This window comes from Leopardus geoffroyi, chromosome C3 (genome assembly GCF_018350155.1).
Source record: "Leopardus geoffroyi isolate Oge1 chromosome C3, O.geoffroyi_Oge1_pat1.0, whole genome shotgun sequence".
Lineage (NCBI taxonomy): Eukaryota > Metazoa > Chordata > Mammalia > Carnivora > Felidae > Leopardus > Leopardus geoffroyi.
Window position 1 is genome coordinate 45,359,232 of NC_059338.1, and position 23,039 is coordinate 45,382,270.

The 23,039-nt window shown below is 44.3% G+C and overlaps 1 protein-coding gene across 8 annotated transcripts in view; it reads left to right on the forward strand.

Annotated features, from left to right (window-relative positions):
* Window positions 1-23,039, forward strand: part of TSEN15 (tRNA splicing endonuclease subunit 15) — a 179,119-nt gene that overhangs the window by 132,713 nt on the left and 23,367 nt on the right. For 7 of the 8 annotated variants that reach the window (XR_006705804.1, XR_006705806.1, XR_006705798.1 and 4 more), the window contains one exon: window positions 2,203-2,307. The gene's annotated coding sequence lies outside the window, so the exon portion shown is untranslated. Of the gene's footprint in view, window positions 1-2,202; window positions 2,308-3,026; window positions 3,256-23,039 lie in introns of those variants that run through there. The other variant, XR_006705802.1, reaches the window with a different exon arrangement.

A 23,039-nucleotide genomic window follows, 5' to 3' on the forward strand; every position in this document is an offset into this window, starting at 1 on the left:
GTGAGGGGACCCTGGATGGCTCAGTTGGTTAAGTGTCTGACTCTTGGTTTTGGCTCAGGTCATGATCTCACCATCCTGAGATTGAGCACTGCTTTGGGCTCTGTGCTGGGCATAGAACCTGCTTAAGATTCTCTCCCTCTACCCTTCTCTGCTCCTCCCCGCCCCCGCCCCCATCCGCACGCTATGAAAGAAAGAAAGAAAGAAAGAAAGAAAGAAAGAAAGAAAGAAAGAAAGAAAGAAAGAAAAGAAAGAAGAAAGAAAGAGAGGGAGGGAGGGAGGGAGAAAAGAAGGAAGGAAGGAAGGAAGGAAGGAAGGAAGGAAGGAAGGAAGGAAGGAAGGAAAAAACAAAGAACACAGAACCAGAGAGATCATGCTGTAAGAAGGAGTATGCCCAAAGTTCCTGGCTTTGAAGATGGAGGAAGAGGTCCACCAGCCAAAGAATGCGGGTGCTCTCTAGAAGGTAGAATGAACGAAACAGATTCTCCCCTTACAACTTCACATTCCAGAAAGGAGTATAATCCTGCCAATACCTTGATTTTCAGTCAGTGAGACTTATTTCATTGTTCTGAATTACAGAACTGAAAGATAATAAATTTGTGTTGTTTTAAGCAACTAAATTGGTAGTAATTTGAAATAGGAGCCACAGAAAACTATTATACTAGGTCCTAGGGAATATGTATTTAAATTTTGATTGATAATAAGAATGGCTTCAAAAAAATTAAATAAAAAATTTTTTAAAGTGTTTCAATTTACAATTTTATTACTAGTGTAAGAGAAAGCCCGTTCCCTAATGCCATCACCATCACTGGAGTTCATCAATCTTTTTCATTTTTAGCAATTTGGTTGGGTGAAAAGTGATTATTGATTTGTTGCTGAGACTGGGAATCTTTTTACATGCTTTCTTCCTTATTTACAAATGGAATATTTATCTTTCCTTATTTTTATACAAGGTTGATGGTATGCTTTCTTATTGAAGTAGAGGTGCTGTTTAGATATTGTGGCTCCTAATCCATTGCCTTTTATATATGTCACAAATATTTCCTCCCAATCCTTCACAACCTCATTAACTACAATTATGGGATCTTCTGTCATGTAGACAATTTTGTGTCTTGATTAGGAAGAAAAGATTAATATCTTAACTAGAAAAACTATAGGTACCTGTCTGACTCATGTAATAAAACAGCTTGAGTGACACTCCTTTGAGCTTTAGTTTTCTTATTATAGTAATGCATTTATTCATCCAAAAATCATTGAATGTGAACCACCTTATGCCATGGGTAGATGCCAGGGAGACATAAGTAAAGTCAACATTCGAGGACTATGCAGTCTACATGGAGATACAGACAATGAGACCACCATAACAATAATAGAATAACGTGTGCTGTGGTAGAGATTTGTGCAGAATCCCATGGAAATCCATCGGAGAAGCCCCATATCCAGACCAGAAGCTTTCATAGGGCATGTCCAGGGGAGGTAGCAGAGCAGGAAGGGTACACGGGGCAGACAGAACTCCACGTACAGAGGCTGGGGACAAGAGCAGGAGCTGTAAACAGTTCACAGAGTGGGGGTGATGATGGGGTGAGTTGTGAGTTTGGAGAGGTCAACAGAGACTGTTGCAATCCGTATCATTCAAATCAGTCTGTTTTCTGAAAACGCTAAAAAGCCTTTGAAGTTTGAAGCAGGTGGATGAGGTATGGACTAGCCTTTAGTAGAGACCATTTGGTCTGGTCTGTGGACAAGGGGCTTAAAGGGACATTGATCAGAGGCAGGGAGGCCAGTGAGGAAAAAGGCTGTCAAACTAACCTAGCAACAATGGCAAAAGTGAAAATAAAGTAGTGGCAGAGGAATGGACACACTGGACAGATTGAGAAATCCACCCTAATTTGTCGTAAGTCAAAGACAATATGTAGTGTTTTTTTCCAAGTGGAAGTTCCCTGTAAACTAAAACATTCAACTTCCTGATGGAATTATAGGCACTGTGACAGGCCAGTAGAGATGTTTCTGAACACAGAAGACTTTCCAGGAAAAGTAAAAGTAAAAAATCATGGCATATTCAGACCATATTTGGACTTTGTCCTTCATATTTGGATTTTCTTTATATGACTATGAACGCATAACCCCAGCATCAGCCTGTCTGCCCTCCCCTTTATTCCTACCAGCCGCGTATTCTTTGTGTTCTGTATCTTCCTATGTATGTTTTAGGAAACAAGAGGGCTTATTGTCCGTCCTTCCTGACATTTCTCACTGCCACTCTGCACTAGACTCCATTCATGTTCACTACCTGGAAATCCTGGACCAGGGGATAAGGTAAGAGTCGCCTCCTTGACTAACGAACCAGCAAAGGTGTGAATGGGGGAGAAGAAAACTCTCTGATGTTCTTCCACCCCTTTATTCCACATGACACGACTTCTCAAAGTGATATAGGGACTTCACACTTTACTGAAGCATTAAATTGGCCAAAATTATAATATAGAAGAGCAAATTATTAAAACTGTAGACAAACATTTTTACCTTACTCTAAGGGACAAATGCTTCCCTCTGCTTCACCCTCATCCCCAGCTCTGCTTTTGTTTCCTGTTCTCAAGCAAGTGACCAAATAACATGGGGGGGAAGGACATGCCCTTTGCCAGGAGCAAAGCTTTCCTTATTACAGTATTATTCTCTCAGCTCTCTCTTTCACTCAGAAATGGGAAAAATATTGAACAGCATTTCCCAGACCTACTGCTGGCTAATAGCATCAGCTGCTAATGTTTTATGAAATCCATCCCAGCCAATGTGGAACATTAAGCAGAACCCACTGGGTTAGCATTTGCCCCCTTTCCTGCTCTCTCCACATTATTTGACCTGTCCTGCTATGTGAAGAGACTGTCTAGGATCCAAAGCTTTGTGTCTGCCCAGCAACAATGATAGGAAATGAATGCCGTCTTGACATTGCTAAATGCCCGTTGGGACTGACATTTGGTGGGCCTTCCAAAGAAAGCTGAGTTTATTGACACTGTGTGTTTGATTATCACTCGCTTTTCTAGGACAAAGGCCCAAAGCAGCCCCTGTTACCATTTGGCTGGCATTAATTCTATTTCGACTCCTCCTGATCAAAAACAGAAGCTGTATCACTGGTGCTCCGGTCTAAAGATGCCCCGTGTCACCCGTGGGACATCTGGCCTCAAGTGGCAACATGTAGAGGGTGAAGAAGGAGACAACTGGAGACACATTCAGAAAGTTGTAATAATAATCATAATAAATTTACATATGCTATCTTATTTGATCCTTAAATGAGATAAGTATTTTTATCCTTGTTTTAAAAAATGAAAAAAACTGAAGCTCAAAGACTTTAGAAATTTGCCCAAAGGCCTATATCTTGGTGGGAGGGGATGTATGGATTTATGTGATTCTAGGGCTGCATACTCCAGTATCTTAGGCTGGGACCCACTATGTCCCTCTGCCCTGGCTAAGGGGTGCTATCATCCAAGAAACTCAGTGACCAGGTCCAGGTGAGTTTTGAGTTTTATTTTATTTTATTTTATTTTATTTTATTTTATTTTATTTTAAATTTATTGTCCCATTAGCTAACATACAGTGTATACAGTGTAGTCTTGGCTTCGGGAGTAGATTCCCGTGATTCATCACTGACATACAACAGCCAGTACTCATCCCAACAAGTGCCCTCCTCTATGCCCATTTCCCATTTCACCCCCCACCCCCAAGCCTTCACCCCCATCAACCCTCAGTTGGTTCTCTGTATTTAAGAGTCTCTTATGGTTTGCCTCCCTCTCTGTTTTTAACTTATTTTTCCTTCCCTTCCCCTATGGTCTTCTGTTAAGTTTCTTAAAGAAGGGGGAGAAATGAGATCTGGCACACAGGAAGGAGTGATGTTCATCTTGGGGCTGGGGGATAGGGCTCTATTAAGTCCTGGGCAGTAAACTCATGTGATTGGGAGATGGCCTTAGCACTACAGATCCTACCAAACGGGAGCTCCATTGACCATTGTCCTTAGGGAACTTTTATGTTTAACCTGCGATCAGTTTAGCATTATGGACTCTTATCCTCGGGGTCTGTACATGGTCACAGCCTCCAGTAGAGTCGCCTCTAGTTCCACGAGGAACCGGGAGCTAGGGAAAGACAGGACTGAAATGGGCTGGATGATGGAAACCTGGCCCTTTCTCTTAAAGCTTGAAAGGGTAGCCAGTGTCACCAGCAGGAGCATCAGCTGGGCACCATGCAGCTATTTGCAGCTTGACAGCCTCTGCTGAATTATTGATACCCCTCAGTACCTCGGGACCTCCCCCTTGTTAACAAATCGCACTCCATATTAAAATTTAAAGAGGCAAATGAGTGCAATCTCTCGCCCTATTATTCCCCCCTTCTTTTGCCATCTGAGCTCTAATTTTTAAGTCAATCAGCCTGAAAGGTGTCTCTTGGGAGGTGGCACAGCTCAGACAGCCAAACCCAGGACAGGAAAACCAAAGGCCACGAGTAACACCATGACCTGAGCCCTGAGTCAATTAATGGAGTCTGAGTGACTCTGGGCCAGGTGAGCACTGACTCTCTCTGAGTCACTGAAATGAATAAGAAATCTGTTCACCTCCTTCCTGGGACAGCAGCCCCTGTCCAGTTTGTCACATCCCTAAAACTTCCCTAAAGCACAGTATGAAAACTTTTAAGTTGTGATCCAAATTTGGATTTGGGATGCTCTGTTTGGTCTGCAGAGTCATGGTTTTTTTTTTAATGAAAAGAGTTTCCAAAAATTTTAAAAATAGGTTTTACACAAATATCAGATTTTCTGACTTTTCTTGAGAGATCAAAGGACTTGGGTGTTCATTTGCACATTGTACCACTTCCTAGGGCTGACAGGGGCTGCTCCTTTATTTTTTATTGTTATAATGTTTATTTATTTATTTAGAGAGAAAAGAGGGGCAGAGAGAGGGAGAGGGAGAATCCCAAGCAAGCTCTGCACAGAGCCCAGTGCAGGGCTCGATCTCATGAACCACAAGATCATATATGACCTGAGTCAAAATCAAGAGTAGGACACTTAACCAGCTGAGTCATCCAGGTGCCCCCATGTAGCTGCTCTTTTAAATGAGGTAAGACTTCTTTTCTTTGCCACAGTCTCTACCCTTCCCATTAATGACTGAATCTGTGACCCTTGGGCTCAAGAAGGATGGCAAGCAAGTGTTTCCATGTGCCAGCTCAAGTCTGTTAGCAGGACTTCCTGGGGGCCCATAATTGATCTGATCAGTTATGACAGATTGCATTGCACTTTGCAATTGTTCACCTCCCCTTCCCTGTAAGAGGATTGTACATCTCTGATTGTTGCCATGTGACTATGTGCAGATTCTTGAAACAGACGCTCTGAGAGGCATTGTGGGTTATCACCGGCTGTCTGGCTCTTTTGCTCTGCCATGGGCGTAACGTACCCCGTGATCCTTCAGCCTGAATCCCCGTAGGACAAGGACACATGGTGCAGACCAGCAGCTGGCTTACAGGTTGGAGCTGAGCCACACCCTTGACAGAGCGGCAGCCGACCCACAACCTTCAGTAATATGAGTAAGTCAGCTGTAAGCAACTGAGAATTGGAGGATTATTTGTCACTGTAGTAGAACTGACCAATACAGCAAGGCCAGGATTGCTAGAACAAGGTACTGTGATGAAAAAGCAATATTGTCTTAGTTTTGGAGAAGAGAAACATGATGGCCTTAGGGAATTCTTAAACAACATTTAATTTTGGTTGTTTTTAATTTAAAAAATAACTTAAGAGGAGGATTCTGGAAAGATAATGGCAGTGGCCTCAGAAGAACCGGGTTGAGTTCCCGAGTGCATATTTAATGAATAATTTTCCTTTTATCAAAAACTTATCTTTTAAAAAATCATATGTGTACTGAAGCTTATTTTCAGTTAATTTCACTTTGTATTAGTAAAGAGGACATTGCAAAATACGTCATGTAAAGGGTGTCTGGTGTCTGAAAGAGTCTTCACCACTGCTTATTATGAGGATCAAAGGGGCTGAACTATTTGAAAATGCTTTGTCAGTACTACATGAGTACAAATGCTAGTTTTTACTAGGTTTGTGGTGATATGGCATCGTTTTCTCGTTTTCTCCAGTAGGAGGCAGGTCAGGCGTTACTGTCCCCATTTGACAGATGTACAGACTGAGTCAGTAAGCAGGGACTTGTCAGCTAGTTAAGGAGAGAACTGAGGGAGAGTCAATTTATCATTCAGACTAGGGCACCAGCAATCTGTCCGTTGCCTTATACACAAAGGGGCCAACCAGGGACTTTTGAATAATCTTGCTAATACCCAGATTTCTAGTCTAATGGTGTCAGTTATAATGAGATTCGGCCTGTGTTGGTTTCTTAATAGTAGCCAAAACCTAATTAATTATCTACTTCTGTATATATCTACCTTCTGCCTCCTTTGGCCCACGGCATTGCTTCTAATTTACATTTTCAGTTCATAAAGTCAATATTCACCAGCCCCTTTCAATCCTTGATTAACCTGGTCATTCTCTGAACCATCTGGTGGTAGGCATGGTAGTTTTCTTATTTAAGAATTAGCATATGGGGCGCCTGTGTGGCTCAGTTGAGCGTCCAACTCTTGATTTTGGCTTAGATCATGATGCCAGGATCATGGGATCAAGCCTCTCTCTTAAATAAATAAATAAATAAATAGCACATGTGTCGTATTAGTTTGAAACATCCATAGCCTGCAAAGTCAAATTCCAAGAGTTGCAGTTTGGTATCATTCAGTAACTTTGGACTGTGTTGTCTGTTACAACTCTAGGTCATTCTTTTGGACATGAAGGGCATTTTGTTACCTGGAAGGTATCTATGTCCCATGGATGGCCAGAAAACTCAAGGATAGGGACTGAAACAGAGTGTCTGGTGCTAGCTGGCACATCCCCCTTTCAGGAGATGCTGGTTTGGGGCAGAAGCTGGGTCACTGGTTAGCTTTCCTCTGCTGTCAGAATCCTGGGGGTCTCCCGGGGCACATGGCCTCTGGAGTCCTCAAGGATTTGGGAATGCCATGTCAGGTGCTCAGGATTTTCGGGCAGGCAGGCCGTGCAGCATGGTTCTTGCTCTGGAACAGCTGTACGTTTAGAATGAGAGTTTCCACTGCTTGTGTTCTTTGCTCACTTCTAACTGCTTCATGGAAAGTAGGCTTATGATGCCACCCCATTAGGGAAAAGATACGCTTTCCACTGACTTAAAATTTGTTTTTTTAAAGAGGAGGATATAATGGACCAGAAGCAGGTCAGCAACCACCAGGTGTTGGGGATGTTTCCCAGGGGTCAGGAAGAGCTCAGAAGAGCCATTTGGGGGTGGAAGCAGTGAGGCCGGAGGTTATCCTGGTCTGAAGAGGAAACCTCACCTGGAGGCACCGGATCCTTAGGGCAGTCCCTCCTGGCCCCAGCCCCAGGCTTCTCTTGCATTTTCCACAACCTCCCTAATGTTAACGTTTCTTAAAGCCCCAACACCTTTGGTAAATTTTTCTCAGGGTCAGGAGTGAGGGCAAGGGGCTCCTCAAAGCACTACATTCAGTACGCTGACCCCCCTCCCAACAGTCAAGTATCATCTGACTCCCAGCTTTTCTCCCTGTTCAGTAACGTGGCCCATTTTCTATCTACAGGGAACCAAAGTGCTCCCGTTAGAGAGGTTCCTGCCCACACAACCTCCACTCAGCGTTTCTGGTCACCTTCTCCATAGAAGCACTAGCACAAACCAGGGTTGTGTGCCCTGACGTCCTTCAGCACGTAGTCAGCATGTGGCACCTTGTCCCCCCAGCCCCACATGAAGAAGACAATTAAAACCCCATCCCTAATGTTTCACAGACACACATACCCACACTTCTCTTTACCTCAGTCGCTTTGAAGGCGGGAGCAATGACCGCCATCTCAGCTGTGAGAAGGCAAAGCCTCCCACAGGTTACACTACTTGACGAAGCCACACTGCCAGGAACCTGCAGAGCCAGCAGAGACAGCCTTTCACTTGGAGTCCTGTCTTCTCCTACTGGGATCCGCCGCCTGGGCCTGTGAAGCGCAGGATCCTCCTATGCTACAAGGAAATTCCCTTCTGTTTACCCCCGGGTGCCATTTTCCCTTCTCCCCACTTGGTTCCCAGAGCAGCCCTTCCACTTCAGCTTAGCTTCAGATACATCAAGGGCCCTTCCTCAGCTGTCTTCCCTCTTCACCCTGGACTCTTACTCAGTATATCTTTTCAAACTTGTGTTTCTTTTATAGTCTTATCTGATGGATGGCTTCCTCTCTTCCCCAAGTCCTCAACAAAGACTTCTCTTCCTTGAGGTTTTTCAGTGGCTCCTTATGACCTACCCGATAAAGGCATAATCTTTAACCCAGCATACAAACCTTCTCTCCTCGTCTATTTCTATTCTTACCGCTCCTCCTTATGAATCCTGTATTCTAGCCATCTTTCTTGGATTCGTGTCCCTCACTTTCAACTCTGAATCTCTTAGGGTCTAAAGGTCCTCACTTCTACAGGGGGCTGTCCCTGACTTCTCTCCCCTCTTCAGGCCTAGAGCACTGGGTTTATGTCACTTATAAGACATCACACTTTGGAAGTCTGGTTACTTTTTTGCATGTGTGCGTGTGTGTGCACACAACAGGCGTGATCTCCACCGCCAGTGAGGGAAGTCTTTGAGGGAAGGGATCCCGTCTAGTACATCTTCATTTCTTGCTTTACAGTGCTCCTTACTGTAAAAACTCCTTATAGCTAATGCTGTATAATCCTTGGCTCAGTAACTGAGTAAATCACGATTCATGACCTTGGCTCTGGCTGTTGCTTCATTGCCAACCTATCATGTGGCCACAGCTCCTACTATGTGCAGAACTCAAAGAACACCAGCCCAATGCCTACTGCCCCAAGTTTGCCCACTGGGTGTCGTGCTGGTTACAGAATCCATAGGGTTGTGGTCTCATTTGCTCATATATTATCTGGAAGAGCAAGGTACATGTGAGAACGGTTTGAAATTTCATTTGATTATCTGAGATCTGAGTGATACTCAGAAAATATAGTAAATAGTGGCTACTATTATGGTGGCTGAGACTATAAATATTATGACCAAAGATAAAGTCAGGAATTAAAGCTAAAATTAAAGAAAGGAAAACCTTCTTTTCTCCACGTTTCCTTTGAATCCCTTCCTGCTAGAAGAAGGGCAAAGGGAACCACGTTGCTTGGAGAAGAATTAAGAGAGGCTGAGAATAAGGCACAGGTGTGTAAACACACACAATAATTACCTCATTAATATGAAAACCAGTAGGAAACAGACTCATTCCAGAGGGCAGGGCTGGGCCAGCATAGAATGCTCTAGAAGGAGCCTCTGGCCAGCGTTATAATTCTTCTGAGGTGTGGGGCTGGCTTGCAATGTTTTTCCAGCCCCTGCAGCTGTGAAGGAGGAGCCGAGACCACCCAAGAGCGCCCTCTAATCCCACTTCCAGTCTTCCTCACCTTCCTCTACTCGCTGTAGGTGTTGACTTCATAGTACCTCATGTTAGCCTTCACATGTGCTGTCCCCCGTGAGGACCGGCAGTACCATAATCCTAACAGCAGAGATGAAGGACTGACATGTGGAGAAAATACGCATCTTGCCGAATTTGTTTGCAGTAAAAACTTGTTTGCAGTAAAAAACAGAGAAAGAAAAACGTGGGAGGAGATCAAGCTCTCAGGCATACAAACTGTCCTTAGATGAACCCAACGTACACTTTGTTTATTTTGTGACTCTTCACTGCCCTCCTCACTTCTAGCCTTCAAAAGGTTAGGTGTCCCCATATCCCTTGCAGAGCAAGAGCCCATCAATGGACTTGCATTCTTTCTTCCAGACTACACGGATTTCCTCACCTTAGTAAAAGCCCCTCATGGGCCTCCTCTCACAGAGAAGGGAATGGAGATGCCCAGGCTGTCTGGAATGACTTGCTCAATGTCATTGAATGTGCGGTGGCCGAGTCAAATTTATAGGGAAAGCTGCTGCTGACGGGGTCTGTCCTCCAACCAGCAGCCTAGGTCGGTGAGTATCTCTGTATGGCATGTTTTTCTCTTGGCTACCTTCAAAGCTCCTACCCGATGTTTTCTTATTCAATTACTTCTCTAGTAATCTGTTCCTACAGACTTGGCCTCACTATTGCCAGCATTTACAACCTCCTTCATGCATTTCCTTAAAAATGTGCAAGCTCTGCCATTTGGCAAGCTCTGTCAGAGGTAGGAGACATCTCTGTTGTGTCAGTCTCCACCCCCACCTCACTACTAGTTTTCCAGAATGAAGTGAAAGTGTCCCTGAGCATCCCAGGAACCGTAGGCTGACGAAGCCATTTCACCTCTAGAGTTGATTTCCACTTGCTCATTGCCATGGCCCACTGAGGGCTCAGTAGCATTCCGTGGAGACTAGGATTTCACTGCAGCCTCTTACTTGTGCATTCCAGGTGTCTGGCCTGGAAAACACAGTGGCAAGAGCTGGTGGGACACCAGGGGGTAGCAGTGGAAGGGGTGGGTTTTCACACAGGGAAAGTCAAAGGACTTGAGTTCCATTCTGTGGTGGACATTGTATAGGGTATCAGACAAATCATGTACCTTGTCTTTGCTTTAGTTTCTTCTTTGGTAAAATAAAGAGGATAGTAATTTTAGTTTGCTTGCATGGTCAGTAAGTGCAAAATATTTTCTGAAGCTTTGTATGTCCAGATAAGGCCTGGAGTGTGATTAGAAGGAGTTTAAGCAGGTGTGCTCTGGCTGTGCCCCATAATAACCCAGGGACCTTGGCCACACTACCTAATATCATCAATCCCAGTCCCTTCAACTAGAACAAGGGAATAATAATTAGTACCTACCTCACAGGGTTGGGTGAGGTTTAAATGACTCAATGTTTATAAAACACTTAGAGTCGTGTCTGGCATTTCTTTATCGCTTAGTGCAGTAATAGCAGTCAGAGCAAAATTAAACTAGCTCAGATGAATGGAGTTATGGGTCTAGTCTATTCATTAACTGATAGCATTTGACAAGCTGATCTTCAGTTTTATACAGAAGAGCAAAGGACAAAGGATAAAGAGAGATAGTTTTGAAAAAAAAAAAAAAAAGTAGGAAACTAGCCTTGCCCGATATCAAGACTTCTTAGAGTGTTACAGCAGTGATGAGAGGTGGTACCAGTGCAGGAATAGAAAAATAGACCCAAAGACTGGAGGACAACAACTAAAATATCCCATCCTTGAGTGAAAGTTTGGTATTACAGAGCAGAAGAGGGATGGACCATTGGTTATCCAGACGGAGAAGAATAAAAACACATCACACACAAAAATCAATTGTCAGTGCATTAAAAAGCTCTACATGAAAGCAAAAATGTAATACATTTATAAGGAAATAGAGGAAAGCATTTCTGATTTAAGGGCTAAGGAATTATTCCTTAGACAATGTATAAAGGGAAAAACCATAATGGAAAATGGTGGCACATTTGACTACACTAACATTAAATTTTAAACTGACTTTTTTTGAAGAATGTCTCCATAAACAAAGATTAAGAGAGACACTGGGAGGGAATATTGGAAACCGACCATTGATAAAAGCCTCGTATCCAGAGTTTAAAAAAACACTACAACTCAGCAAGAAAAAAATAGAAAATAGGCAAAACATAAAACGATAGTCATTAATTACCAATAAACACATAAGAGATGCTCAAGGTCCCCAGTCACTGACAAACTACAAATTAAAACAACCATGAGATACCATTACCCATTCATCATGTTGACCAAAATTTTAAGTCTGATCAAAACAAGTATAAGCAAGGATAATAGACGCAAATCCTCCCATACTACTTTGTACCTAGTTATGACCACTTTCAGTCAGATTCCACTTCTAGGCATATAACCTAGTGAAAGTGTCGCATCAGCATGGGAGATTTATAGAAGAATGTTGATTGCAACACTGTTAGTACTTGGGTAAAAAAGGGGAAATGACCTAAATGATCATCAGGAATGGACAAATAATTTATGGTATAGCCATACAATGGAACATCATACAGAAATTTAAATGAATGGACTAGAATTACATGTATTAACACGGATAAATCCCCAAAACATAATGTTGAATGACAAAAAGCAAATGACAGAAGAATAGAGACGATAGGATGCCATTTGTGTAAAACTTAAAAGCATATAAAACAGGGCGCCTGGGTGGCTCAATGGATTCAGTGTCTGACTCTTGATTTCAGTTCGGGTCATGGTCTCATGGTTCGCGAGATGGAGCCCCTGTCCGGCTCTGCACTGTCAGCTTGGTATTCTCTCTCTCTCCCTCTCTCTCCACTCCTCCTGTGCTCGCTCCCTCTTTCTCTCTCCCTCAAAATTGAATATGTAAACATTTATAGAAAGCATGTAAAACAAAGATCAGAGAAAAACAAATATCATATGACTTCACTCATATGAGGACTTGAAGACACAGAACAGATGAACATAAGGGAAGGTAAGCAAAAATAGTATAAAACTGGGAGGGGGACAAAACATAAGAGACTCTTAAATATGGAGAACAAACGGAGGGTTACTGGAGGGGTTGTAGGAGGTGGAATGGGCTAAATGGGTAAAGGGCTCCTGAAATCATTGTTGCACTGTATGCTAACTAATTTGGATGTAAATTAAAAAAGTAAAACAAATTAAACAAAGATAGACACATAAGACACTTACATGAGGAGTAGTATAGAACATGAAGGAGGGTGACAAACATCAGGTTTTGGATGATGGCCACCTGTAGGATGGCTTAGAGAAGGGGTGCACAGGAGACTTCAAGTATAGTTGTAATCTTTTATTATTTAAAAAAATAGTAAATAGGTCAAAATGTTAAGGTTTGATAAAGTTAGGTGGTGGGCACCCAGGTGTTCATTATGTTATTTTCTCTCACTTTGTCCCCCTTTACAGGATTTTGTAGTCCATTTTTAAAAATTGTAAATTGGCTCCTACTTCCAACACAAAGGAAGATGAAGCATAACTGTTTGCCATTAAAGTGCTAATATATGACCTGCCACCTCCTTCCAACAGCCCGGGACAAGTGCCCCTAGCACCTGCCACAGTGCATGGCTCCAGAAGGGCTTGCAGTAAATGAAGATGGAAAAAAAAATGAATGGATGAAAGGGCCTATCCTTAGAAATGGAGGCCCGGTCATATGTTCACTATGCCTTTTTTTGTCATTAAATCACACTCCGAGAGTCATTTTCCTCCCATCCATCTCACTCAGTCTGAGTTGCCATCTAGTATAATAATTCGGGGGGATTACCTTTAGGGACCATTGCTTGCAATTCAGTCCTGGCTGTGCTCTGAATTCATTAGTGTTTTTGCAGCATTGTGCATTACTCAGAAGAATGATCCTCTCTCAGATTAGGGCATATTCTAGTAATAATAATAACCAAAAGCAAACGTGAGGAAGTAAAATCTCCAGGGAGGCCTTTCTCTTCAATTAAGGAGTTCTAATGCATCATAGTCCCACCATGCATGTGACTCAGTTGTCCTTTATAAATGCAGGGGGTGTTTCCTTTTGTGGCTCTGCTGCTGTTTCTCCTTCATGTCTCTCTCCCAGTGCTGCTGCTTCTCTCTGTACATGCAGACAAACATATGTGAAATAGATGACATGGGGATTTATACCTGTTTATTGACCTAGCCAGCGTGCACTTCTAAGATTCTTTTGGTGTCATCCTAGGAAATATAATATGGTAGCTTAATTGGTTGGTAATGGTGCTAATAAAGGTAGAGTCTTAAGTTCTATCCCCTAAAAGCCAGAATAATTTTCTTTGTTCAGCAAGATGCAGAGGGCATCTCAAATCTTGGCAAATGTATCCTCATTTATATATGGCAGATTGGACAAGGCAGGGTGGCAAGAATCATGTCAAATGTGCCACTACCATCAGAACTCAAAATTGTCCCCACGCTGGTGAGTCTGTGGATTCCTTTTATGAGGAAAGGAGAGTATCTTAGTGGTTAGAAAGGGTTAGTAATGTCCCAACTCACCTACAAACGTGAAACTGAGGAAGTGGTCTAGGCTGAGATTCCCACCTTTTATTGCTGAAGAGTAGAAAATAGATTTGGTCTTTCTTACTTGTGATGTTCCTGAATCTGAGTATTCAAAGAGAAATAAAAGGTGACAAACTCAAGCAAAGAGAAATTTGGGCTGAATCTCTGGGGAAAGAAATCACAGTGAAATCCATTAGACTGTGTAATAGTTTCCCAAGGGGAATGACATAAACCTCATAGTTTTGCAGTCGTTTAAATGTGGACCAATCCATGCATTTCTGAGAGACCCCAGGGAACAATCTTGCACTGAGGAGAGAATAGGGAAGGTGATAGGCCAGATGACCTAATAGTTCTTTTTCAACTTAATTTCTAGGATTGTGGGATTCTAATTAAAATGAACTATATTGCCTATTATGAACCCATTACATTAATATTCGGTAAGGTCTCCAGGCAAGCCAAGGGAATTTCAGCTTTTTCTTATTTCTGGAGAGCTAGAGTCCACGAGCCACCTTAACCACGTTGTTGGTGCCCATGCACTGACTTCTCTACCAATAGTGGTCAACTTAAAGTCTTTAGAAGAAGTTAAAGCACATACTATGAATTAACATTTTATTCAAAGCAATCCAGTGGTATGAAAAGGATGCCTTGATATGTGTCACGACAATAAATATCGTGAGCCGGCTCTGTGATGGAAGCAATTGCCACCAAGCAACATCTGGGATGAAAATCTGCTTTCTCACATCCAGCCCTGACTCTTCCTTTCAGTTTCCACCAAAGCTTGAAAAGGAATGTTGATCACTGGAGAAATCATAGTATTTCTGGGTCAGAGGTCCTGCCATCATGGAACTACCCAGTTTTCCACTGACATTAGCTTCATTTCCTTGACTGTCCTCCAGAAATGGACTCCAGTGAGGAAACTCAGGCAAGGCCACTAACAGGTTGTCCAGGGCTGGTCTGAGAACACCAGCCAAGGGACAGAGGGCACTGTAGCCTCCAAAGTAGCAATAGTAGGGCAAATGGAAGAGAGTGGTGGTTCAGTTGCCCCATGTGGTGTTTTAGGTAAATATAGCTGGTGCATAAAAGAAAGAGTGGTAAGAAAAGAAAAAAAAAAAAAAAGGAGGAGGCGTGCCTAGGTGGCTCAGTCAGTTAAGCAACCAACTCTTGACTTCGGCTTAGGTCATGATCTCACAGTTTGTGAGTTCAAGCCCCACATGGGGCTCTGTGCTGACAGCATAGAGTCTGCTGGGGATTCTGTCTCCATCTCTCTCTGCCCCTCCCCTTCTTGCTCTCTATTTCTCTCTCTCAAAACAAATAAAAATAAACTTAAAAAAAATTTTTTAAGTAATAAAATATTTCCTATGATTTAAAAAAGGGGTGGTAACATATAGCTAGTAAACTATTTTATCAGACTTTCTTGAGGATCCCCAAAAGGTTCCTGATGGTCCATAGAACTCTACCAACAGAAAGTAGACATTGGCACGCATCAGAGAATATTAAGGTCTACCTATTTTAAATTATAAGCTGGTCTCTAATTAGCCTGCAGGGAGGTTTGTTTTTGTTTTTTTTTTAATGTTTTATTTCTTTTTGAGAGACAGAGAGAGAGAGAGAGAGACAGGGCACGAGTGGGGGAGGGACAGAGAGAGAGGGAGACACAGAATCCAAAACAGGCTTCAGGCTCTGAGCTGTCAGCACAGAGCCCGACGTAGGGCTCAAACTCACAAACTGTGAGATCATGACCTGAGCCGAAGTCGGATGCTTAGCCGACTGAGCCACCCAGGTGCCCTGCCTGCAGGGAGTTTCTATGGAAATTGAAGATATCACTCTTCAATAGTACAGGAGTAAAACATCAGGTAGGGAGAAGAACTGGAAGGTCCCTATTCCTTCAAGAGTCAGTTGGTGTCACCTCACTATGACATTGTCCCTTACTCCTTTGGGCAGATTCCAGGAGCTCTCACTTCCATTGTAATATTTCTGGTATGTAGTTAACAGTGTACACATCCATATCCTACAGAGAGGGGAGAGACTGCATCATTTTATCTATTTCTGCCAGAGGATAGCTCAGTCCCGACATAGAAGGCTTAATAATTAATAAAAACATGTTAGGTTGTTATAGTGATATCTTAGAACCTTGATTTCTTTATCTATAAAGTAGATTAGTAATATTAACTCAGATGGCTGTTGTGAGGACTAAAATGCCAGAACAAAGTCCTTAGGACAGTGCCCAGCACTTAAATAACATGCAGTTCTTTCTCCCACATTTTTGGTATGGGAGGGTTTTTATTTCTGGTTCTGATAAACTACCCAGGCCCAAAGTGTTTCTTAAAAATTTTTTTTTTCAACGTTTATTTATTTTTGGGACAGAGAGAGACAGAGCATGAACGGGGGAGGGGCAGAGAGAGAGGGAGACACAGAATCGGAAACCGGCTCCAGGCTCTGAGCCATCAGCCCAGAGCCCGACGCGGGGCTCGAACTCACGGACCGCGAGATCGTGACCTGGCTGAAGTCGGACGCTTAACCGACTGCGCCACCCAGGCGCCCCCCAAAGTGTTTCTTAAAGCAGCAAATAAGGTTGCGGTTTAATTATGTGTCCAGGTTAGGTCAGTGTTTTGTACCCTAAAAGCGTGATAGAGGTTGTACCAGCTCCAGCACAAATTTGGGGGCATTCAGCCTTTTTCTTATCACCCGCTTGGCCAGATGTACACCATGAATAAGGGAGATTTCTGAGATGGTCATACTTGATTCAATTTCAGACACCCATGAAATAAACTTGGAGAATGAGTGAGTAACTCATCAGTGATGATAACAGTGGAGATCGGAAGGGGGCCCTGTTTTTGTTTGTGGATCATCAGAATTTCACCCTTGCTGTCCCAGAATACCTTCAGGCCTTCCCTGAGAACTCCCCTAGAGGTATCTTCACTCTTTTTTCTTGCTTTATTTCTACAAAACAAGAAGCATCTAGAGGGTGACTTGTGAAGGAGGTTTGTGCGGTCAAAACACCCTGGAGCGCAGTGGTGGGTCTGCGGAGCCATCCTGGGACTGGTCGGCAGGAAAGAGCGCACGGAATGGCCCACTTCCAACCAAAGCCGGGATTCCACTTTCCCACCAGCTCTGAATTCACCTCTTGCAGGTGCACTGGCGTCACCTCGCGGCCTGCAGGTCGGTCCTCTCAGATGACCTCTGATTGCTGCACTGGGCACTGGACCTACAAGAAGCAAAGGAGGCCAAGAAGAGGAAGAGGCGGGTGCCGCCAGCACCCAGTTGCCGCCGAAGGCACTTGCTCTGTTGTGAGCCCAGTACCGGGCGATGCATCGGTCCCTTCCGCCCCAAGCGCCATGCCTGCCCGGGTCAGTCATCTCTGGGTTCCCGATTCTTCCACATCTCATCTCCCACCCACGTGAAGTCTGTGTTGTCCTGGAGTCAGGGAGCAAGGGCCTTCCCTATTTCTTGCTTGTAATCCCAGTTGAACTCCTGACTTCTGATACTGATTCTCCTCAGTAGGTTTGCCCCCTTGGAGGCCAGAAAGTCTCCTCCTCCTGCTCTTTGCCCCACTGCTGGCCATCTCTGGGTGCACGTTGTCATGCACAGTGTGCAACGGGAGCGGTTTCTTTGCTCCTTCTTGATTCTCGTGCTTTCTCTTCCTTCTTTTTAAAACATTTAGCTGCACTCAGAGTTTTCCGAGCTGCACTGAGACACCCCGTGTCCCCTTGCTCCCAATGACAGTCTCATGGATCTGTCATAATGCATCTCTCACAGCGTCTAGCACCGGCCAGACACTTGGTGAAGTTGACCCGCATGTCTGAAATGGGACATTGCTGAAATGGTAACGGAGCACTGTGTGGGGTCTATACACTGGAGGGCTTTATGTCAGAGCAGGGTTTCTCAAACTTGGCGCTAATGACATTTGGGGCCAGGTAATTCTTTTGTTGTGCGGCTCTCTCTCCTGTGCATTGCAGGATTTTTAGCAGCATCTCTGGGGTCTACCTCCCCCAAGTTGGTTGTCCTCCCAGATAACCAAAACTGTTTTCTCCAGGCACCGCCAAATGTCCCCTGGGGGCAAAATGCTCACTGCCCAGAACCCTGCATGAGGCTTCTACCCCCACTTTCCTCTGATGGACTTCTAAATGCTAGAAGGTGCAGGTCTGCTCTCTGGGGCCGTCCAGCGATTTGAAGGACACCCTAATTTATTCGAGAGATTGACGCTCGGCTGCTGAATATGCCGGAGGGGAGTGAAGTGGTCTCATAAAGAGGCTTTCTCATAAAGACTTCTGATGAATCCTCCTGTTTCCTGCCGGCTCAGTCTGTCGAGCCTGGGTCCTAACTTCTGAGCATCCCCTTTCAGTCGTGTCCTCCCCCCTCGCTCCCCTCCCTCACCACCCACCTTCAGTGCTCTGGGCAGCTGCGTCCTCCATAATTCCTCAGTATCCCTTCTATATCCACGTTCTCTCTTCCTTTGATTCGTTAAAAGACTCTTGTCTGAAGGTACCTCTCCCATTTTCTACATCGTTGTGGGTTTATACTTACAATTTTGATGTCATTACAATCGATGGTTGTAGTCAGCTCTCTCTCCCTGGTCTCAGGAGAGAAAGAGAAATTAACCATGTGGAGCTGACTGGTCATCTTTGACCAGAAGTCATTCCTCCCACTGCATTTGAATGCCCCTCATCCGTCTCCCACTGGACGCACCCTGGACTTTCCTCTCTCCACAGCACATGGCACCCTGTACTAGGATTGGATGTCTTTGTCAGTCCTCCTGACTGGACTGTAAGCTCCTTGCATTCAGGTAGCGTGGTTTTTCTCATCCTTAACATCTCCAGTGCTGAGAAGAAGGGCTCACAGTACTTAGCACATGCTCAGTAACAGATTATTGAGTGCAAGAGTAACTTCAGCCTAGGAAAAAATTCTTTAATTTAAATTTAGCAGCAGTCTTCCTTGAAATTAAAAAAAAAAAAAAAGAAAGAAAGAAAAAAAAACAAGAGACAAATGGTTTTGAACTTCTTGGGCGTGCTTTTCCTCAAGGGGCATATCTCTGCTTTAGTTTGTCAAAACCAGCATTCATGGGGCCTCCTGGGTGGCTCAGTCGGTTGAGCGTCTGATTCTTGGTTTCACCTCAGGTCAGGATCTCACTGTTCATGGGATCGAACCCTGCATCAGGCTCTGCTGACAGCATGGAGCCTGCTTGGGATTCTCTCTTTGCTTCTCTCTCTCTGTCTCAAAATAAATAAATAAACATTAAAAACAAAAACAAAAACAACCCTGCATTCAACCTCAGGTTTACTAGAATATGGGACTGGGAAGCTCCTGGTCTCTTAATGATCCACTCACTGTAATCCACAGTGAGATGAAGCCCAGTCCTCTGACATCCTGGTTGGCATATGCTATGAGGATGTTACCACGACACGAACGCTGCAGACAGACAGACCCTGACATACAGACAGCTTTTTCCTCACAGGATATTGATGGTATCCCCTTAGACAGCCATGTAAATACAAACAAAGCAGGATGAGCTAAGAAGATAAAGTGCAGATATCACCTTCTTTGTATTACAGTTCCATAACAAAATCTGGGAGCCAGCCTAACATTATGGAAATCACTCGGAAGAATCAGACCATCTTTTCTTCCTAGGGCACTTTTATGTATGCAAAACCATACGTAAAAGTCAGCTTCGATTACTACTTATTGACGTGTATCACCATTCATTTTATTACCTCTTCCCCGGGACTATTGACAGACTTCAGGACGGTTATTTTACAATTGGGGAAGCAGAGGCATAGGGAGGTTTGGTAACTTGCTTAAGGTCACGGTTTAAATTGGGTGTCAGGCTGAGACCAGGAGGCACAGATCGTGAATATCCGGTTCCCTTGCTAAGAAGCGCTGCCGCTCTGGGGTCCGCTGGGCGGGGTTCGCCTCACCTTTGTTCGCCCGGCAGACACAGTGAGCCACCTGGTAGCTCTCCCAGACACTCGGCAAGAAGCAAGCTTCTGAAGAGGGAGCCAGCTCCCTTTTCTGACACATGTCACATCTCTCACCAAAGGGAGAGCCCCACTGCTGCCCGGATTGTCCGTGGGGGCATGTCACAGTCTAGGTGGCATATGAAAGACAAAAAGCTCCCTGTCATCTGCCTTTCACTCTGCAGAGACACAGCCCCGAAAGTGTGAGACGCCACAGCGCATAGTAATCAGGAGGAGCGTATGTGAGCATTTTTAAGCCACGGGCTGTGCATGAAAACAGCGGCCAAAAGGAAGTTCGGTCAAGGTTTAAGGGTGAGTTTTAGGCTCAGACGCTGTGACTGAATCAGTAAGACCGTCTTGCCTGCCTCCATGCAGCCCTCCCGACCCACCTGCTCCTCGGTGAAGCTCTTTGCCGTTTCCTCGGCCCACGCCCCTCTGTTCTGCAGCCCTTGAGATGGGGCGGGGTGGGGGAGGGGAAGGAGGTGCCCCACCACCTGGAGAACAGGGAGGGATGTGCAGAGCGGCCTGGGATCAACAGTCTGAAAACTAGAAAACAAGGCAAGAGTTGGAAATAAAGTATCTTCTGGCCCAGTAGTTTTCAACCTTTCACAAATGCCATATCCTCTTGGGCAGCCCCATGTCTAGAAAGTACATTTTTTTTTTTATTATTGACCTGCAGTGCTGTCTCCTGAATATCGCTCTTTTTTTAAAAAAAAAACAAAACAAAACTTTTTTTGTTAACATTTATTCATTTTCGAGACAGAGTGTGAGTTGAGGAGGGACAGCGAGAGAGGGAAACACAGAATCCGAAGCAGGCTCCAGGCTCTGGGCTGTCAGCACAGAGCCCGATGCGGGGCTCGAACTCACTGCGAGATCATGACCTGAGCCAAAGTCAGAGGCTCAACGTACTGAGCCACCCAGATGCTCCTGAATATCACTCTTTTAAAAAGGTTCTTCTTCCTTCTTAAAAGAGATGAGAGGGGTTTCTTTCATGTCAAGGGAACTTCCACCCTCTTGGTCAAGATTCCTGGTGGATCCTCCTTCTTTACGTCATCAAGTGGAATAGAATAAGTCCTTTTCTGCCCTCGGGCCATTGTCTGGGTGCTGGTGACAGCTCACTGGCCTGTAATTCTTGCATTTCCTCCTCCCCAGGCTCCCGTTCCCAGCCCCTGAAGCCAGGGCCCTGCAAGGCACGCGATACACTCTCCAGTCTGCTTCCAACGTGGCCAAGTTGTTCTGTCTCACTATTGACAGCTTTTGGCCTGAAAAAGCTAAATCCAGTACAAGATTTACATAACAGTTCAAGACAACAGAGGATTTGTCACAGGGCGGCACATGATTAATTGCCAAATAAACCACACGGACAGCCTCGTGGCTACAGGGGTCGAGCCTCCTCGGGTCCTTTCTGGAAGTAAGCAGGGCACGCATCGTGAACAAGCATAAATGAACAAGCTGGCTGAGAGGAAAGATGTCAGAGCAGACGGAGGAAATTAAGCGATGTGCCTCTAAATGGCCCGTGACCAACTGGACCATGCAGGAAATATTGGGCCACAAAAGGATCTTACCATTTTAATAAGTCAAAAACCAGTTGAATGTTGATCATTTCATATGGTTCAGCTCAAACATCATGGTGTTTGATAAACGTTTTTATACTCACATGAGGAGTTAATGTGGCTCTTTCTGTGAAGTAGAAGATAAATCTGGACCATGGTTTTTATCTCTCGTTTGGTTACCGGTACTGACAGCTAATATTTGCCACATCCTTTCTACGTCCCTTACGTACCACATGAATTGTCTCATTTCAGACTTACAACTCGTGAGTTAGGTAATTTTTATCCTTATTTTATATAGGAAATCTGGTTTGAAAAGGTTACGTCACTTGCCCAAAGTTACGCAGCAAGGGGTTGGTCAGACTCAACCAGGGCTCATGCGGTTCCAGAGTCCACACTTGTAATGAAATAGCACTTCACAAGTGTGCGTCCGCTCACGTGTTGCTCAAACCCCAGCTGCCCAGTCAGCTTTCCTATTTATAGTTGATGTTTAAGAAATACTTATTCTGGGGTGCCTGGGTGGCTCAGTCAGTTAAGCATCCAACCCTTGGTTTCAGTTCAGCTCAAGATCTCAAGGTTTTGTGAGTTGGGCTCTCTGTTGACAGTGTGCAGCCTGCTTGGGATTCTCTCTCTCTCTCTCTCTCTCTCTCTCTGTCTCCCCCTCTCTCTCTCTGCCCCTCTCCCACTTCACTTTCTCTTTCTCAAAATAAATAAACTAAAAAAAATTTTTTAGAGCACTTATTCTCTTTTTTAATGTTTATTTTTGAGAGAGAGAGAGAGCAAGTGAGGGAGGGGCAGAGAGAGAAAGAGAGAGAGAGGGGGACACAGAGAATCTGAAGCGGGCTCTGGGCTCCACGCTGACAGCAGAAAGCCTGATTTGGGGCTCGAACCCATGAACCGTGAGATCATGACCTGAGCTAAAGTCGGATGCTCAACTGACTGAGCCACCCAAGCGCCCCAGAAAATACTTACTGAGGGGCACCTGGGTGGCTCAGTAGGTTAGGTGTCTAACTCTTGATTTCGGCTAAAGTCATGATCTCACAGTTCATGGGTTCGAGCCCTGCATAGGGCTTTGCGCTAACAGTAACAGCACAGGGCCTGCTTGAGAGTCTCTCTCTCCTCTCTCTCTGTCCCTCCCCGCGTACATGCTCTCTCTCAGAATGAACAAATAAATAAACTTAAAAAAAAAAAAGGATACTTACTGAATCAAACTAAATATACTTACTGAATCAAACTAAATACACACATTCGAAAGTTCAGTCATTGTTCTTCTTCCAAAACACATGATTCTCACACGTGGACGTTTGTCTCTCATGCAACCCATTCACCACTTTTCCCTTTCCCTTTCTCAGTTACGGGGTGTCTCTGACCCTCATTTTCTCTTCCCATAAACAAACATTTAGTGAGTAAATACCGTGTGAAAGGTACTGTCCTGGGTATTCTTTCTCACGCCTTTAATTTCCGCCATTAAAAAATGATTATATACACACATATGTGTTTATCAACACCCGCTGTGTGCTAGCCCCTAGACTCTGAAGTCATGGAGATGGATGAACG